The 20,979-nt window shown below is 41.8% G+C and overlaps 1 long non-coding RNA gene across 1 annotated transcript; it reads left to right on the forward strand.

The window, feature by feature from the left end:
• The first annotated feature begins 299 nt into the window (after window positions 1–299).
• On the forward strand, window positions 300–13,801 carry LOC142529186 (uncharacterized). The gene is made up of 3 exons (XR_012815848.1): window positions 300–782; window positions 893–2,564; window positions 13,580–13,801. It is a non-coding gene; the product is annotated as an uncharacterized LOC142529186 (long non-coding RNA).
• Window positions 13,802–20,979: the final 7,178 nt, after the last annotated feature.

Genomic DNA, 20,979 nt, shown 5'->3' on the forward strand with positions numbered 1-20,979 from the left:
GTATCAGAGCTCAGATTCCACCGCTATGTGTTGGACTGTCCATAGTTGGGTCATCCGTTCTGGTTATAATTGGGTCATTTGTAAACTTCACGCTCCAGATGTTCATTGTTACATATATCAAATTATTTTAGTCTCACTCAAAAAACTAGGGAAAATAAAGTTTGTTTCAAAAAGAACCTACACTACTGTGGAGTTGGGAGGATCATAGGGGACGGGCTAATCTATATATGTTTACATAATTAGCGTCGCAATTACGTTGCGTTCTACACTACATATATAGATCCTGCAGAAAATTCAACTTTTATTGAATTTCCCTTTACTTCACACCAGTCCGGCCTCTATATAAGGGCCTTGTATATGAAGAACCTTTACATCGATCCATCCACTTCTACCAATCAATATTTCTACAGATTCTCTAAAGGTTTCCTTCATTTTGTATCCATGGCGTTAAAAGCAATGATCTTGATTAGCATCATGGTGGTGGTAATGTGCATGGCAGCACCTTCGAATGCACAGGGCATAAGCTGCCAGACGGTGGAGGACAACTTGGCGCCGTGCGAAAAATACCTCCAGCAGGGTGGCGACGTGCCAACTGCATGCTGCGATGGCATTAGATCTCTTAACAGCGCCACTAGCACCGCAGCAGACCGCAAGACCGTCTGCCAGTGTTTGAAGACCTTAGCAAAAGCTTATGATGTCAACCCTCAATATTCGGAAAGGCTGCCTGCCAGTTGCAACGTTGACATCCCCTATCCCATCGGCCACGACACCGACTGCAACACGTAAATCTTTCTTGCGATTATTACATTGTCGTTATTTACGTACATATTGGACAAGTGCTTGGTTTGTATATCTTCTTTTATTAACTGTTTCCTGTAAAAAATTCTTGCAGTGTGCAGTGAACGTTTGGAGCTTGCTGAGACGTGGAATTGATCAGTGATATACGTATTCAGTAAATATCGACTTATTTCTCTCTACCATGCGTGGGGAGAGTTCGTAATAAACATTAGTGAAGGGATTAAATGTGTTTTAATTTCCTTCGGTTTTTCTTTCTCATTACTTGGCCTCACTTTACTATTTCAAGTTATGTGTTTCAATAAAAATATATTTACCATTATGATAATTTTTGAAAGGTATTTTATCATTATATTCTTGTACTAATGATCATGATAAATGAAACATGAAAATTGAGAAAGTGGAGGTGGAAATAAAAGGCCACCATTCTTTGAGGAACAATCCACAGTCCACACCAAATAATCACGCTTAGCAAGAAAATTCCTCTTTGAATGTACTTAGCAAGGTAACAGTCACTCATGAACACATATCTTGGCCAGCAAAGATTAATGATCCAAGTACAATTCATGCTCACTGAGCAAGGAATTAATCAATGGTTGCAACTGTGAGACAATGTAATAAAATATCTTCTTCTGAGTTGGTGATTGACAAATAGTCAGGAGTTCGTTTCCGCTGCCTACACTTTCTCGGAAGTGTGCACCGAAGAAAGTTTTCGGGTCATAAAAAAAAATTTCTTTTGGCTTGCTCAAACGGGGATTTTGGAATCCAATTAAAGGCTAACACTATATTTGAGATTTCACGGTTAAGTTCCCATGCATAATTATTCACTTGAATGAACTGCTATTTTCTTCGGCTTTACACTATTTCATCTTTTATACTACGACTAAAGCATGTCAATCAAACACACAATTATCAATCAACATTTATTTCTTCGCTAATTTCTACTCGACCTAGTTCTACAGCAGATACATTTTGGGTGAAGAAGGAAAAAAGAACCGTTTGCATCGATGGATTTAAGAAGACGAAATTTAAAATTGTCACTTGTTTGGATAAACAAATCAATTTTCGTGGTTTGTTTGAATATCCAAAATTGGAATCGATTTTCATCCCATCCATTCCAATCCAATCAAGTTATACCATTTCCCTCGAATCCATCCTCAAATCAAATCACTACGTCCCGATAAAATCCATCGTTTCAAGCTCAAGGTTACGTGAATTCTATAGAAAAGAAACATTACCGGGCTTCCTCCCTCTTCCAAAAGAAGCGAAGATATTCTCTTTGAATTATCCATGGAATTACTGCAAATGGGCCCCCGACGTTTAATCGGTTCCTTTGGGCGTGGAGGATCCAAGTTATAGGGTTCTAAATACGTTGGGCTTCATCTTTAGCCCATTGGGTCTTTGAATTGTAGGCCCATAGTAACGGCCAACAAGCCTAGGAGGAGGTTTAAAGTGTCCTTTATGCTTATTGATGCCTTTCTTCTTCGCTGATGTTGCAAGTAAACCAGCAGCAGTCATGGAGTGTAGCTGTTCGAGCAAAATCAAAGAACTTATATTTCAGTTTAAAGGCGTCCAAATTCTCGCCCCTCTCCAAGATCTTCCGGTTTTCTGTCCGGTTTAAGCTTCACCCATTTCACTTCAAAATCAAATCTGAACCTCATTCCTCGTTTTCCTGGATACCAAAATCTTTAAAACGCAAGATCTTTCAGATATTTCGTTCCAAACGAACCAAAAGGAATGAAATTTTCGGGACATTGTATGCTCGTAAGGTATCACACTATCAATCGATGAAAGTTTCGGTTTTTTTTTTAATATATAAAAATGAGATAATTTTTTGTTGATCGAGTATATCACTTATTTGATCCGTCGGCTGGCCACTCCGATACTTAAGTCAGTAGCCTTTTCAGAGGAACACAAGCAATATTTGAGAGATTAGACTGCCTGTATCAATAATACTCAAGTGTGGTTCAATTCTCGAGGTAGCCCGGGTAGTCGATTACCCGGGTATTCGGATGAGAGTCCGGGCTGTGATGACTGCTTGGGAAGAGGAGAAAATACCCGGTTTCTTGATGGTACCAATGACCCGGATCCTTATAGGGGTATCACCACCCACCCCTAAAATATTCAGGCTAGAGCTTGACTCGTTGTCCCGATCAGTCATACTTGTAATTTTGTTTGAAATATAACTCAGAGTGAATAAGAGCATCGGGTCTTCAAATATTTCACATATGAAATGGGATACCGGGATCTGATACAACCCGGGTTTTGAGTAAGATGCCGGGGCCTCCTCTCTCCTGGGCTTTGCAATTCTTGTCGTTTAGTATTCTCGATCAGTCCAAGAGGTGTCATAATGACGCGTGCTTTAGCATTTACACCGCCGAAAATCCTTTCATATTTCGAGGCAATAATGAGCCTGTTCCCTCGATATCCATACGCGCCCTTTCACCTGTCTGCGCAATTTCCTAGATTCGTCTCGTTCGTCCGATTTTGATTAAGATAAACAGCGGAGATTGATTTCCTTCTCTTATATATAGTAACCCTCCTATTTTTCAATCATATTAGCAAATTCTTATCCGAGAAGCATAATGGCAGGTTCAAGTAGCTCGAAGACTCCTGATATGGCGGAGGAGTTCATACACGCAGCTTTTGAAAAGCGAAAAGATGAAATGGAAGATGAAGTCTTCCAAAAGATCCTTCGCTACTGGGAGGAGCTGCAAGGACTACAGTTTCTCTACGAATGTGGAGAAGCTACTACTCCTCGACTGGTAGCAAAGCTGGAGAAATATCGGGAACGCCTGCACGTTGCCGAGACAGTGAATCTCTTTGAAAAGACGACTACGTCTACCAGCTGATGCTTCATAAGGAGAGGAAGATTCTGACGAACATTACTGACTCCGATAGTTTCCTCAAGACGTCTATTGGAAAAATAAAAAAATGGATGACCATGTGGATGTTATTTGTAGAGGAGGAGTACTTCAATGTAATCCACAAAAATAAATAAAATGCTTATCTAGTTTATCTTTGTTTTTTACTTTGCTGCACAAATTTAATTTCATCAGTTGATATGTATATCATGAACTGAACAAAATAACTGACATAAGACTTAGCTGACAATAACTGATAAATGACGAAATGAAATGCCAGTACTTAATATCCCCCGAGTTTGAAATAAAGTGCCGGAGCCTCAAATCTCCCGGGATTATGAGACAATATGCCCGGGCCTCAAATCTCCCGGAATTTATAAAATAAGATGCAGGGGCCTCAAATCTCCCGGGTAATAAAATAAGATACCGGGGCCTCAAATCTCACGGGTAATAAAATAAGATGCCGGGGCCTCGAATCTCCCGGATAATAAAATAAGATGTCGGGGCCTCAAATCTCCAGGGCTTATGAGATAATATGCCGGGGCCTCCAATCTCCCGGGTAATTGATGTGGTGTTATAATGAGGTCATGAATCAGCATTAAATTTCCGTCGAAAAACGTTTCATATGTCGAGATGGATAAGACTGACGCCTCGATAACCGTATACGTCCTTTCGTATGCCTGGTACAATTTACGAGGCGCATCCTAGTCGTCCACGTGTGCCTAAATCAATGGCTGAGATCTTCCCCCACCGCCTATGTATACTAGGCCTCCTATTTCGGAAAAAACACTTGCAAATTCAAAATCTCGGCGAAGCCCTTGCAAAATTTTTTCTCGAAGCTCTTCCGCGTAAGCTCTTCCATCTTCGGTGAATCTCCGCCGCTGCAACCACCCATTTTTTCTTTAAAAAATCGTAAGTTCTCTCTCCTAACCATGTCTAATTCTACTTCCTCTACTTCTGGAGCCAATGCGCGAGGCTCTCCCAGTGATGAGTCCACCGCGCTGCGCTCCAACTCATCCTCATCTCCCCCTCGCCGTCGCCTCCTTTCCCAGACTTCTCAAAAATCCAGAATTCTTCAAACCAAACCCTCATTTTCAAAACCTTCTTCCTCGGATACCTCCCGAGCTCCAAAACAGGATAATGGCAAGGGTAAAGCCCGGGCTCCTGACCACCCTTCTTCTGAGACTCCGGGAGTTCCTTGGTTTTCCTCAATAAGCAGCTCTTTGCGCTCGGGGGCGATCGAGGAACTCCGAACTTTGGGGTCTATTCCTTCTTCCTACTCCATTCTAATTTCCGGGGCTTCAGATAGGGCAAACAGCCCTCCCCCAGGCTAGACTACCTTTTTCCGAGACCAACTCAGAAATGGTCTTCGTTTCCCCTCCCTCTTTTTTATGTTCAACTCGCCGAGTTTCTTGGCATGCCTGTCAATCAATTCCACCCTAACTCCTTCCGTATCATGGCCTCGACCTATGTTTTGTTTAAAATGAATAACCTCCTTATCAGCCCCCTCATTCTCCATTATTACTTTTCTTGCCGGCTCGGGGATAATGCATTTTCCCTGACTGCCAGGCAAAATGCCCGATTCCTTGATGACATCCCTTCCTCTCAGAAAGGGTGGAAAGGAAGATACATTTTTATTCAACTTCCCGGTCCTCTCCCTTGTCTAACCGGGTTCCTTTCTTCCCTTCCCACACAACCCTCCCTTCCCCAAGCCTACAAACTTGAAGAGCCCTTCCTTGTGAGTCAAACCATGGTGGAGGGCCAGAAACACTCCTCCTCTGTTCTCATTTCGAATGAGAATCTGGAAGCTTATGGGTTGAGTACCCGGGTTGGGGACCCTTTGGACAGGGTGATTGACGAGGTTGCTGGCTCGGGTGCTCAGCCTGGTATACTTTCTTTCAAATCTGTCTATCAATTTTACTTTTTATACATACTTCGCAATTTGTACTAACTTTCTTTCCCCTATTTGTGTAGATAACTCGAGGATGCAAGAGGCCTTTGCGAAGAAATGGACAGCTGAAAAGGCATCCAAAGAGAAAAAGTTGGCAGCTCGGAAAGCTGCTCTAGAAAAAAAACAGGCCGAGGAGCAGGCAACCCGGCAAGCTGAGTTGAACCGGGCGGAGGCCCGGCAAGAAGAGGTGACCCGGGATTCATCCCAGGAAGACCCTGAAGACCACGTACCCCTTACCCAGAGGAAGTGAAAGGCTTTCACAAGCCCGGAGCTGGTTTTGGTTGAGAAGAACCAGGAGGGGGTCAAGACTCCTCTCAAGCAACCCGGTCAGCCACTCCTCCCCCCCGGGAACAATCCACCCAACACCCTCTCCTCCTGGAGCAGCCTCCCCGAGCCCATATCCTGGATGCGGGATCCTCGGCAAGGGGTTTGAAGATTTTTAAGCAGCTCCTCACTCCCGATGAAGAGGCTTGCTTGAAGAATTCCCGAGCCTCTGCCAAGCTCTTCGAGGGCTCAAATAAGCTTCTGGAGGTTATCTCTCATATCTTTCCTTAGTCTTTTCTTGCTTTGATTGTTGATCATTGTTTATTCTTACTGCTATATATTTTTTAAACAGGCTGCTCACCTGCTAATCTCGGCTTTCAAGGAGGTTGCCGGTGCTGCCACTACCTCTGGTAAACGAGCCCGGTTCTTCCAAGACAATCAAGAGAGGCTTCAAGAGGAGTTAGCCCGGGCTTGAGCTGCTCACGAGGAGGTAGTGGCTAAACTGCGCGCAGCCCTGGACAAGGCCCAAGAAGACATTACTGAAGGCCTTGTCCGAGAGGAACGTCTGCAAGGCTCTCTGTCTGTCTCGGAATCGAGTTTTCGCTCTATTTCGGAACAGGCAGAGTTGCAATTGCAACGGGCTGAGCGTGCTGAGAACGACCTGGCCCTGGCTGAATACAATAAGGACAAGTGGCAGACTTCCTTCCTCCAATCTCCTGAGTTCAAGAAGGTCGTGGTGGACAAGGCCTACCCTCTTTTTCAGACCGGCTTCAAAAAATATCGGGAACAATTTGAGGAAGCCGGACTCCTGCCCCAAGATAAAGAAAATTTTCCTGATTTTGGTCTGGCCATTGCATCCCTTCCCAAGGACGGCGAGGAGGAGACAGAGGCAACCCAAGAAGAGCAGCCCGAGCCTGAACACATAGACATAGACTAGGATTTGTATTTTTCTTTTGTCTTTTCTTCTCTTGTAACTTTTCGGCCCTCGGGCTTTTATTAATGAAAATTTCATTTTCCCTTATCTTCTCTGCAATCATATCCAGAAAATTTTCTAAGTGTTGCGAATTAACCGGTAGCTTTAAATAAGTATCCGGGATATTTATCCCTGTAATGGATAAAATGACTTATATTCCGCAAGTAACCCAGATGTAAGTAACCTGAAACCCAGGTATAAAACCTTGGCGTGTATTCCAAGTAGAAAGGCCGGGCAAGAGAGCATATTTCGGGATTTTGACTGATCGAGGTGCGGTGCCCCGGGCCAGAGTGTAGTGCCCCGGGTTTTTAAGATCCAAGGTACGGAGATTTGGGCCGGAGAACATGTCGCGGGACTTGGAAATGGTCGAGGTGTGGTGCCCCGAGCCAGAGTGTAGTGCCCTGGGCTTTTAAGAACCTAGGTACGGAGCCTTGGGCCGGGGAACATGTCCTGGGACTTGGGAATGGTCGAGGTGTGGTGCCCCGAGCCAGGTTGTAGTGCCCTGGGCTTTTAAGAACCAAGGTACGGAGCCTTGGGCCGGGGAACATGTCCCGGGACTTGGGAATGGTCGAGGTGTGGTGCCCCGAGCCAGGGTGTAGTGCCCTGGGCTTTTCAGAACCAAGGTACGGAGCTTTGGGCTGGGGAACATGTCCCAGGACTTGGGAATGGTCGAGGTGTGGTGTCCCGAGCCAGGGTGTAGTGCCCTGGGCTTTTAAGAACTAAGGTACGGAGCCTTGGGCCGGGGAACATGTCCCGGGACTTGGGAATGGTCGAGATGTGGTGCCCCGAGCCAGGGTGTAGTGCCCTGGGCTTTTTATAACCGAGGCCTAGTAATTCCCGGGATACGATAACAGAAGCATTTAGAACACGCACTGAGAAAATATATCTTTCATTTATTTCATCCATAAAATAATTACATCTGTCATGCATAGTACTTCTTTAAATTAAATACATTCCAAGGCCTTTTGAGGGAGCGTCCTTGCGTATCTTCTAGATAAAAAGATCCCGAGCTGACCCTTCGAGTAATTTTATAAGGTCCTTCCCATCGAGCTTCCAATTTCCCAACATCCCCAGCAGGGTTGACTTTCTTCATGACTAGATCCCCCACTTGGAAGTCTCGGATTCGAACCTTCTTGTTATATGATTTCATAACCCGGCTCCTGTATGCTTCCATTCGAATGAATGTTCGGTCTCTCTTTTCTTCTATTAAGTCCAATTCCATGGCCCGGATCTGATCATTGTTGTTCGGGTAAGATTCTACCCGGGAAGAAGTTTGCCCGATCTCAACTGGAAGGACTGCTTCAGAACCATATACCAGATTGATTGAATGGAGTTTCTTGAGTAGGTGCCTGGGGAGTAGTTCTGTAAGCCCAGAGGACACTGGGCAATTCTTCCACCCAATCTTTTCCTTTCCCTTGTAGTCTCGTTTTCAGTGCTTGCACAATAATTCTATTGACAACTTCTGTTTGACCATTAGCTCGAGGATATGCCACAGAGGTAAAAGATTGAGTGATCTTCATTTTCCGGCACCATGATGTAATTCCTTTGCCCTGAAATTGTCTCCCATTATCTGAGATTAGTCTCCTGGGCACCCCAAACCGGCACACAATGTTTTTTCACAAAAATTTCAATACTTCCTGCTCAGTAATTTTTGCCAAAGGCTCAGCTTCTACCCACTTGGAAAAGTAATCCACAGCTACTAACAAGAATTTTTTCTGAGCCCGACCAATTGGGAAAGGACCCACGATATTCATGCCCCATTGATCAAAGGGGCAAGATGCCCAGATAAGCTTCATGAGAGTAGCCGGGCTGTGTTTAAAATTCGTGTGATGTTGACAGCCCTCACAAGATTGGACCACCCGAGCAGAATCTTGACTAAGAGTTGGCCACCAGAAACCGGCAAGCATTGTTTTCTGGGCCAAAGACATTCCTCCGATGTGCTCAGCACAACATCCTTCATGAATATCTCGGATGACATAATCGACCTCTTTCTCGGGAAAGCATTTCAAAAGAGGTCCCTGGAACGATCTTCTGTACAAAATATTATTTAAGAGAACAAACCTGGGAGCTTGTCTCTTAGTTTTCTGAGCTCGGGCTCTGTCCTCGGGTAGTTCATTATTTACGATGAACTTGATCAGAGGTGTCATCCAGGAGTCCTCGGGTTCTGGTAACATTTCTTCCTCAGTAGAAAGGATCAGCCGAGATGCATGCAAGATTTCCCGGGTACTAACTTCTGAAAAAGAAGCAGCCATTTTTGTCAGAGCATCTGCCTCGCTATTCTCCTCCCGGGGTATTTGTTCAATAACCCAATCCGCAAAAGCTTCTGCTCGGGCTTTGATGAGCTGTAAATACTTTAGCATCATGTCATCCTTAGCTTCATACACGCCCTTTATCTGCTGAGTAATGAGTTGCGAATCAGAATATAGAATAATCCGGGAAGCCCCGACTTCTCGAGCAGCTTGAATTTCAGCTAGGACAGCTTCATACTCGGCCTCATTGTTGATTACACGGGAGTCAATTCTCAGTGCTAGTTTAATCTTTTCTCCCGGGGGAGATATTATCACAACCCATATTCCACACCCAGCAAGGCTAGATGCCCCATCCACGAATATTCTCCATACTTCCTCCTCATTGGGTTGGACCATCTCGGATAAAAAATCTTATAGAGCTTGTGCTTTGATGGCAACCCGGGGTTTGTATTCAATGTCATACTCTTCCAACTCTACCGTCCACTTGATCATTCGCCTGAATACTTCAGAGTGAGTCATGATCCTGCCGAGAGGACTATTGGTAAGAACAATGATTTGATGTGACAGAAAATAGGGCCTTAGCTTCCGGGCGGTCATGATCAAGGCCAAAGCAATTTTCTCCACTCCACTGTATCGGAGCTCGGGACCCCTTAGAGCATGGCTAACATAATAGACAGGCTTTTGATCAGAGCCTTCTTCTTTTATCAGAATTGAGCTGACAGCATACTCTGTAATGGATAGATAAACAAATAATTTCTCCCCGGGCTCCGGCTTTACCAATACAGGAAGCTCTGCAAGATGAATCTTCAAGTCCTGGAAGGCCTGTTCACATTTATCATCCCATCCAAATTGCTGGGCCTTCCTCAAGACTTGAAAGAAAGGATAACTCCTGTACGCTGATCGGGAAATAAATCGAGAGAGGGAAGCAATCCTCCCGGTCAGCTTCTGTACTTCTTTGACAGATCGGGGAAATGGCATGCACAACACAGATTTGACTTTCTCCTGATTCACCTCGATTCCCCGATCTGTCACTATGAATCACTCTTTACGCCAAAGATGCACTTGGCAGGGTTAAGCTTGATCTCGTACCGCATGAGAGTGGCAAAAGTTTCTTCCAGATCAATAATAAAGCTTGCAACCTCCCGGGTCTTGTCCAGAATATCATCCACATAGACCTCCACATTTCGCCCCAGCTGCTTATCGAAGACTTTGTTCATCAGACGCTGGTAAGTAGCCCTTGCATTTTTCAACCCGAAAGGCATTACAATGTAACAAAATGTACCTCCCGAGGTGATGATGAAGCTGGCTTTATCTTGATCATTCTTGGCCAGGGGGATTTGATGATACCCCTGGTACGCGTCCATGAAGCTCAGCAATTCGAAGCCCGATGTGGAATCCACCAATTGATCAATACGGGGCAGAGGATAATGATCCTTGGGACAGGCCTTATTAAGATCGCGGAAGTCTACACACATGCGCCATTTTCCGGTAGATTTGGGCACCAATACCACATTTAAGAGCCATGTAGGGAATTGAATTTCCCGAATGTGGCCGGCCTTCAGGAGTTCTTTCACCTGCTCATCAATGACTTTGTCCTTTTCAGGACCAAAGTGTCTCTTCTTTTGTTTTACCGGGTGAGATCCTGGGAGAATGTTCAGTTGGTGCTCCGATATTAAGGGAGAAATCCCTGTCAGCTCCTGTTGGGACCAGGCAAACACATGGATATTAGCTTTTAAACAATTAATTAAACTAACCCGGGTGGATGTACTGAGATCCCGAGCCACCCGGATTTGTTGGCCTAGTCCGACTTCTACTATCTCCTGCTCTTCTTCTGCTACAAAATGCACTTCCCCTTTTTCCACCACTCTTCCTCCTGCTACATCCACTTTGGCTTTCTTCTCTTCCCTCTTGGATTTGCTCTGATCCGCCCGGACCGCTTCCACATAGCATTTCCGAGAAGATGGCTGATCTCCCCGGACTTCTCCCACCTTGGCTCCCACAGGAAACTTTATCTTTTGGTGGTACGTAGATGCCACAGCCCTCAGCTCATTCATGGCCGGTCTCCCTAGAATGATGTTATAAGATGATGGGGAGTCTACCACAGTGAAAGAAGTCATCACCATTTTCTTGAGATCCTAGGAGCCTAGGGTTAGTGGTAAGACAATCTCTCCTTCCGGGTAGACCACATGGCCAGCAAAGCCAAAGAGGGCAGTTTCAACAGTTTCCAAGTGATAGCCATGCAAATCCATCTGCACAAAGGCATCTTTAAAAATTACATTTACAGAGCTGCTCGAGTCAATAAAGACTCTCAGAATGTCATAATTTGCCACCCGGGCTTGGATCACCAAGGCATCAGTGTGGGGTAGATTCACTCCCTTTAAATCCTCAGGGCCAAAACTGATGACCGCCTCATTTCTCCTCATCCTTTCTACCTCCATACACTCCCTCCTACTCCTCGACTTCCTCGCCCGGTTGGAGTCTCCGTCAGTAGAGCCTCCTGATATCATTTTTATCAACCCCGTAGCAGGGGGTGAATTCTTTTTTCTCTCAACCTCACGGACTATTCCTTATACCTCCTCCCCGGGCGTTGGACCCTGACTGCCGAGATGTCCAAGGTGGCAATCTCGGCTCTCTGTTGTTGTGACTGGGTCCGGGGATGGAAGATGAGACATAATTTCCCTTTAATGTTTTGCAATCTTCAGTGTTATGGTAATACTTTTTGTGGAAGGTGCAAAATCCTCTCTTTTCTGTCAAAGATAATTGATGGTCCGGGGCCAGGTCTCTACTGCATTCTTGTACTTCCCTTTCCCGGGCAATCTTCAGAGGCACGTGCTGAGAAAAATGTCCTGGATTACTCCTCTTTTGCCCCCTCTCCTCGGGCTTAGACACCCGATCTCCTCTCTCCTTCTTAACAGCCTCCCTCTTCTGCTTCTGAGCCTCTTCCATGTTAATATACTTCTCTGCCCGGGACAATAAGTCCTCAAAATCCCCGGGTACCTTTTAGTCAATGATTTGAAAAACTCACCCTCTCTCAGGCCCTGAGTGAATGCGGTAGTCTTTGTTTCAGTGGCACAAGTTGGAACGTCCAGAGTCACTATGTTGAATCTTTGAATATAAGCCCTCAGACTCTCCTCCGGGCTCTGCTTGACTTCGAAAAGACTAAAAGCAGTCTTCTTGTACTTTTTGCTGCTACTGAAATGGTGCGAGAACGCCTTTTGGAAGTCTCTGAAAGAACTAATACTTTGAGGGGTCAAACCTTCGAACCACCTTTGAGCCGAATCCACCAATGTTGTCAGGAACACCTTACACTTGATTCTATCAGTGTAACAGTGTAGCATGGCCATGTTCTCAAATCTGGCCAAATGTTCCTCTGGGTCTATGTTGCCATCATAATCATTTATTTTGGCTGATTTAAAATTTCCGGGAAGAGGTTCCCGGACAATGATTTCAGCAAACGGGCATCCCCTAGGGACTGCCCGGGAAGTACCTTGATTCTATAAATGTCCTTCCAGCACCTTCATCTTCTGTCTCAACTCCAACAACTCCTCCGCCACGGTAGGGGATTTGGACCCGGCGCTGGATTCCTCATCTTCTCCTCTCTGCTCCTCCTCCCTCATCTCCTGCTCCTGCTCACGCTCCTGTCTATCCCCGGGTGGCGTAACAGGATAAGAAACTTCTTTCCTCGCCATGGCTTGCTTTATGGCATCGGACACAATCTTTTGCAACTCTTCCGGGGACAAAGTGATGAGATTTGGTCCAGTGTTATTAACACCAACTTGTCTTGAAGTCTGCCCTCCACCATCCTGGGCGCGAGAATTATCTTGATTAGTTCTTCTGGTACGAGCCATATCAACGTCTTGAACTCAAGTTTCCCACAGACGGCGCCAATGATGTGATCTGTCTGAAATGGATGAGCCGGGTAAGGAGCTCCAACGGATCAAATCAACAATTTATAATGTTTGGGAATTTTGAGTGAAGATAATAGCTTAGACAGCACCTGCAAATAAGAAAGTAACTCGTGAATCGGCGCCGGAGGGGTATCCGGCGTGGCCACTCCGATGCTTAAGTCAGCAGGCTTTTCAGAGGAACACAAGCAATATTTGAGAGAAAATATGTGTAATGCTTGGGATTAAAAGATTTAAGAATCGTTTAATGACATTAATACCTGCTATTTATAGTAAAAATGGGGTAGGTACCTCGATTCTCGTGCCACCTACTAAGTATGGCAAGTCGGCTGCCCATACTTGTAGCTTCTGATGGCTTCTAGGACACTCCAAGCCCAATTTGTTCTGACAGATTAGACTGTTTGTATCAATCATACTCGAGTGTGGTTCAATTCTCGAGGTAGCCCGGGTAGTCGATTACCCAGGTATTCGGATGAGAGCCCGGGCTGTGATGACTGCCCGGGAAGAGGAGAAAATACCCGGTTTCTTGATGGTACCAATGACCCGAATCCTTATAGGGGTATCAATCACCTTTGCAGTGTTGTGTTTGTGTGAGTGTGGCATTGGTTGGAACAGTAATCCCACATTTGTGCAAATTAATATGGGATCATAACTGCTTCTCATTCTTGTGGCTGTACTTTCTGGGTCTTGGATTGAAGAGTTGGTGGTTTGGAGGAAGGAGAAGTCACAGCTTTTGGTGGATAGTCGTCACGGTTTCAGCAATGGGTCTGCAGCAGCTGAGTAATTTATTTGTCTGGGACTATTTTTGTAACGTACCGTACTTTTACTACTCAAAATTTGCGGAAGAATTAAAATTTTTCTTAAAAAAACGTGAACATTCAAAATTTGCTAAAATAAATAAACTATACGCCTCACAAGTTGTCGCAACAACAGATTTGAAAGTTAAGGTTTGACAAAAATGTTCAATATTTTCATAAAGCTTAAAACATGGCGGTCCTCGGGTTTAGCCTCCCGCTCAGTCCAAGCCTGCTCCTCGGTCCCCACCTTCAGTCTTCCTCATAAATATCCTCACCTGCATCGATCAAGTCTAGTGAGTCTAAAGACTCAACACGTATAAACTGGAAGTAACGAGTAGTACATAATAAAATCACATGCAACTTTAAAATAGGACATACATACTGAAAACTTGAACTTGCATAATAAAATTGAACATACGTACATACATACTTAGACGTGACATCAACATAAACTTTTCTTAAACGTGCTTGCATACATGAACATACTTGAACATACATAACTTCATCATTTTGCGTAGAGGATGTTTCAAAGCAAGTGACCCATAACATAATTCGTCTGATCAGACTAAACCACAGTACTGGGATGACAGGGACGTATCCACTGCCACATACATGAGATCCCCGTTCATAATTTAACGGGCTGATTGGTCCACGTTCATAATTTAACGCTTTTCAATCACGATCTAAACCTGTTCATAATTTAACGGGGTGGAGAGGTCTTCGGCCACGTTCACCGACTTCCAAACTCATTCATAATTTGGTCACAAGACATTTAGCATACCTCAAAAAGACTTGAAATATTTTCTTTTGCACGTCAACATACTTACTTGGCGTTATGGGATTCGTTGGACTTCAATTGGGGCCGTTGCTGCACATACTAATCATGAATTTACATGCTTAACTTGCATAACCTAGACGTAGGTAATCATGCTTACTTACGAGTTCATTCAATTCCTTAGGACGTTCTAAAATTCCCGACCTGACCTTGTAAATCATCGTACTAAACCATGACATCAAACCCCGAACATGTTATATAAAATTTTTCCCAAAGTATGAAGGACACGGACCCCGTGCCTAGGTCCGGGTAGGGGTCCGTGTTTGTGCGCTAAAATGTGTCGTGCAGAAGAAGGAAGGCACAGACCCCGTGTCTAGGTCCGTGTAAGGGTCCGTGTGTGTGCGCAAATTGACACCGAAAAGAATACAAAGGCACGGACCCCGTGCTCTAGTCCGTGTGGAGGTCCGTGTCCGTGCGCAAAAATGACGATCAAGAATAGACAAAGACACGGACCCCGTGCCAGGGTCCGTGTTCGGGTCCATGTATTCTCGTTGGACGCGAACTCACGAAAATCCTATACGTGTCATGCTTAACATTCTAGACTCGTTTGTACGGACCAAGAACCGACACCTCGAGACACATCCTAACATGCCAAAACATCGAACCAATTACATACAAGTACCCAAAGCAACGATGTTCACCCTACGACACATACAATTCAAAAACGTGGCAATTGACACCAAATCGGTTCCTACGACTTCTAGTGTATTCGAGTGCCTAAAAACACCGAACGACATGTCAAATAACAACCCAACATCATACTAATCATACCTAGACGCAGCAACGATCACCCGTCGATTCCCAACGAAGCCTGCAACAATAAAATCTCAAAAACGCATCAACACATAATTTTCTGAAAAACGAAGTTTGAGCAGTCCCACAAAAAACGTCATAACTCACTCAATTTTTATCCAAATATTTCGAATTTTATATCAAATCGAAGGTATCAAAAAATTCTACAATTTTCACGTTGAAAGTTTTCTCAGAATCCCGACCGAAAAATCTCAGTGTTCAAAAGAATATCAAAAACGGGATTTGAGATCTAGACTTATTTCAAAACTGATCCAAATCGTTTTCCGCTCAAACAACGAACGTCACCCATGAATTTTTACACATAAATAACAACGCAACGCATAATATGACGAGGTCGATGCAGAAATAACAGAATATACGTGCCTTTTGATATTCAAAAATACTGTGACGACGATACCGAAGCGGGGAGAGATGCGAGGTTGATCCGGGATGATCGTGGCGCTAAAATCTTGCAACGAAATTAAAGAAAAGTTGCTGGAAGGTTTGAAGGAGAGGGGCGGCCGCTTCTTAGATGAAAACCCTAGGTTTTGCACTCTCAAAATAATAAAAATCTGAATTGTGATAGTGTGTGTGTTTTACGGTTTAGTGTGTGTAAAAACGTGTAAGTGTGTGTGGGTGTGTGTAACGTGTGTGTGGGTTTTTGATTAGGAGAATTAGTGCTAAATTAACTAAGTTAAATACTAATTAAAAGTTAACACACACTAATTTAATCAAACTCCTCATTTAAAATGATTACACACTAATTTTAAAAGTTCAAAACTCTTAAATTACTAATTACATAAACAAAATAAGGCTTTAAAATGCTAACACTAAATAAATTATTTAAAACGTCCCATCCTTAACTTAAAATAAAATATCATCTTTTGAAATTGCCAAAAATCGTCACCGGGTCTTTTCCTCAATCCCGTCTCGAATAATCGCCTGAAACATGAAACTCGAAAAACATTTTAACGTGCATCACATAAACATGACTAATTTAAAACAATGTATTTAAATAAATCATGCACTACTAGAACTCGCTTTAAAATTAAATAAATGCTTTAATAATTAAATAAATGCATGAGTTATACGTGCACTGAATTTTTGGCCACTACAATTTTAGCAGGTCTCGCATTTCATTTTCAAGGTATATTTGTTCATTGTTCAGGTGAACTGCAATGGAAGAATTTGAGTTATATTTATTGTTGGAGCTCTATTCAATTATCACTGTGTTTTGGCTTATTTTATAACTTATATAATGTGGCAAGATATCAGTGGAGTTTGTGTTTGCTAAGTTAACAACTTTGGAAATCTATAATCATTGCAAGATGTATGTTTAAAGAGGGAAAAAGAAGGATTTATAATATTTTATTTATATTCGGATCTCAACCTGTCATGCTAAAAATCCAAAAAGGGGGAAGTAAAATGAAAATTCCACATGACATGCCAACAGCTATTGAAGACTTCTCCTATCTAATTATAGGGTAACAATTACACACATTTTTTTACAAATATTTTTTGATGTGATGCTTATGGTTTGATGAATCAAATATTTATCGACCACTTTGTATTTTGGATAGTTCTGTAATCTCAAGAATAATATTACCAAACTACATGTCCAACACAATATTATATCAGGTGTTAGTTATATATGATTTGAAAAAATTTCCTTTAAAACAATGTAATTTATTCTATTTTATTAAAGTTGAGGACATGATAATAACTACCTAATAAAGACACCAACTTTTAAGCTCGGGATAGATTCAACAACAGTAGTGCAGTGGCTCAACGGTGAAGTGACCCCTTGTTCTCCATCGTCCAACGTAGTCTATAATTGTCAAAAGTTACTCGCGAATGAATGGGAAGTTCGGGTGCATCACATATATAGAGAACAAAACAGAGTGGTTGACTTTTTGGAATCGATATCACTGGATTACGACAGAGGTTGGAGGAGTGTCGAGGATCCTTCGCCAAGGCTGAGGAAGATTATTGATGAAGACAAGCTAGGAATAAGTAGACATAGGAAAGTGCCTAGAAATAGTTTTATGTAACCGGTATCCCCATCCCGTAGAACAAAAAAAAAGGACGCCAACTTTTTCTTCCAACTTTACCCTTATATGATATTAATATTACACTTTTATTTTTTAAAAAAAAAAATTTCAACACATTTTTATTTATTTTATTTCAAAAATTCAAATATCAATTTAGTCTCTTCATAATTTGTTAAATTTCACTTTAATCAATCGATAATGATAAAAAACTGCACACACAAGCATCGCATTTGCAGAGTAACTGGTTACTGCTTTTGACCAGCAACAATTTTCAAACATGGGAATTAGGAGGTGTTTTAATTGAGTTGAAATTACGATTTTCATGAATGAATCGTAAATGGTTGTATTCAAATTTGAAACTCGTATTCGAATATCTTGGGCACATCTTTTTGTTTTTTCCAAAAAGTAAGCATGTTTGTTTAACGTTCGTTCTCATGATATTACATACTAGTACACCATTTGAAACTGAATTCAAATTCAAAATTCCATGAATTCATTGAAGATCAAAGACGCAAGAACTTACACAATCATGAATTTTTATAAGATCAATTTTTTTTAAAAAAAAATGAAGTGGATGCCAACAATTTGTCATCTGAAATACATAAAGAATCGATGATAGACTAGATATAGAACGTACATGCATGAGACGAAAGAAGTGATTCAAGCCTACCCGGAAAGAATCGCGGAATGGTTCGAAAAATATGAGGTACGCAGTATGTTGGCTACTTGGGATCAGTTGCAGCAGCATATGTTCTTGATCCTCTCTTACAAAGATCAAGAATGGGTTGGAACATTCTCTTTATCACAGCCTGAAAACCCGACCCCCGATTGCGCCGCCCTCTTCTCAAAGGAGTTTGGCCAATAGCTGGGATCGATCCCGACAGGCTCCGCGCCAGCATGGCTTGGTTGAGGTGCAGCTCAAAGGATAGCCGCTCATACTGGTCAAGCAATGTGCTTTGTTCGTCACCGAAACTCTTGGAGATGGAAGTCATATCCTCCAGTGTTTCCAATTGGTACAGCAAGTTGTTGAAGATAACCACTCGCATGGTTGAAGTAAATTTAAATGCGCAGAAATGTAAAGTTTGCACGTTTTGTCAAATGGCCGCCATTCAAGAAAATAGAGTTTGGATTTAGTTGCGAATTAGATCAGAATAGAAGGAATACAGCAAACAATCCTTGAAAAGGTGGATAACAATATGACACAAAGCATGAAAAAAGAATAGAAAAGAAAAGAAAAAAGCCCTATGTGATGAATTATTGAATTTATTGCACATAGCAACGTTCAGGAAAAAAAAGAAAGACAAAAAGTAACTTGTTTCTCTCACGCATAATTTGAAAATGCATTATTTTGTTACCTTTTTTGGATCAAATTAATATTATTAAATTAATTTAAAATAAATCACCAAGACAGCAAATGAAGAAAAGAGTAAAATAAAATAAAATGCTGATGCAACACGGCAAACATTTATTTCTTATTCAAATGTAACATTACACTCTCCCTAGGGGCAGCTGACTGGGTACCCCCCCTTGATTGTCCAGAGGCATGTATTGTGCCATGATAGCTCGTATCTCGGAATCCATGTATCTCTGCGTAAAAACAACTCATGTATTATCATCATCGCCGTAGTAAAAAAACTTGAGTAAGACTGTGTATTCGAATTCATAGATACCCGAATCATGTACATATAAACAGCATATCCAGAAACTCCAGTCACCGCCAACCCGACAATCACAAACGACGTAAACCCCCAACCTACTTCTCCACTGCCATCTTTACCTGAAAAAATAAAAGACACAGACAACATAACTAAATCTCGTTAACTAACATGATATGTACGTAGTTGGTTTCTACGCACAAAATGATTTGTGATAGATGAAAATGCCTTGAGCTTACTTATACATGTGTCGTGTTCGTGTATATATAGAGTTGCCTCTGCAACTGCATTCATAACTTTCCCAGGTGTTCTTGCATTTGCAGTCTGCGCATTGGCATGCCAGTTTTTCCTTGCATTCATCGATATCTGAAAGAAACAACCCAGAGTTAAACTCACATTCCGCCTCTGAAACTGTAATTATTTTATTAAATTCATTAAAAATTAAATTATATATTTAAAGAAAAATATAATATTTTTATTAAATTTTGTAAATTTATTATAATAAATAAATTTAATAAATTTTTATATATATTACATGAACAATGTACAAAATCAATAAATCAAACATCAAAACTATTATTTTTCATTTAAAAGATGACTCATGAACTTACAAACGAAAATGTTCACGAGCTAACGAGTCGAATATTGTAAAGTTTGAATTTGGTTTGTTTATTTTAATGAACCTCATTGAACGAGATCAGACGTTTCAAAAAAAACTCATAAATGATTTGGTTTATTTATATCTCTAATAATTATTATTATTATTATTATTTTATATATTCCTAAATTTAAGGGGTTAGAAAGGCCCGAAATCGAGCTTTTATAAGGAGAATCACGGGTGAAACTAGTAAAGTCAGAGCTCTAGTTGACAAGATATAAAATTACTGGAGTAGTAGATTAATTCAACATATAATATTTTGGACCTCAAGTTTTCAAAGCTCTACTAGATTGTAGACTATTTAAACGGGGTTAAGTCATACTTATTATGATTTTATTACATTGGCTAATTTTCAAGCTAGCTGCTTGAATTATTTTTTATTCAGTTAATTTTCTTAAACAAACACCTTCGTAAACATCGAAAATAAAGTTCAATATATTTTCTAAAAAATTAAGTAATAAATAAACGAAGTTCAAAAAATGTAGTTTTTTTTTTATAAAAAAATAACAATAATAAATAAATTTCAACACACAAGAGGGGACATAAATTCTCACAGCAGCTGTGTGCACTTATCCCGCGTCCACCCACCTTAGCGATAATGGCGTGTTCAGCAGCTGCTTCAGTGGCCGCTCTCCTCTCATCCAACCCCAATCTAAAACCCTCCATCTTCTCCAAACCTCCCGCGCCTAAATCTCTCTGCAGCTCTCAATCTATCTCGGGTTCTTCATCATTCTCCGGTCTCTGCAAGCTTTCTGTATCCCACGCTTCCTCGTCTTCGACCTCGAAAAGATGCAATTTCATCGTCCGTGCCGTAGGTGCTTCTGTTGAATTGCATGTCTGGAATTTATTTGCTATTTTAAATCGGTTTTTAACCAGTGATCTTGTGTTTAAAAGGACAACTGGGCAGTGGTACAAGGGTAGTAGCAGTAGAGCTTCTTGACTCAACCATGGAGTTTTAGATATCAAAATGTACTATGAATCGCATACAAAGTTGGGTTTTGTGTTGCAAATTTAAAGGAGATCTTTAGGTAAAGTACAAAAAATTTATTTTACCATTTCATATTCGAAACAGATCACATATATTTTATTATATAATATTAATTATTTAATAATCTTATAATTATCATATCTCAGACGTTAAAACATACTTAAGTTTGAAATTTGATACAACAAATGACCAAAACGATAAA

Source organism: Primulina tabacum, chromosome 16 (assembly GCF_025594145.1).
Source record: "Primulina tabacum isolate GXHZ01 chromosome 16, ASM2559414v2, whole genome shotgun sequence".
Lineage (NCBI taxonomy): Eukaryota > Viridiplantae > Streptophyta > Magnoliopsida > Lamiales > Gesneriaceae > Primulina > Primulina tabacum.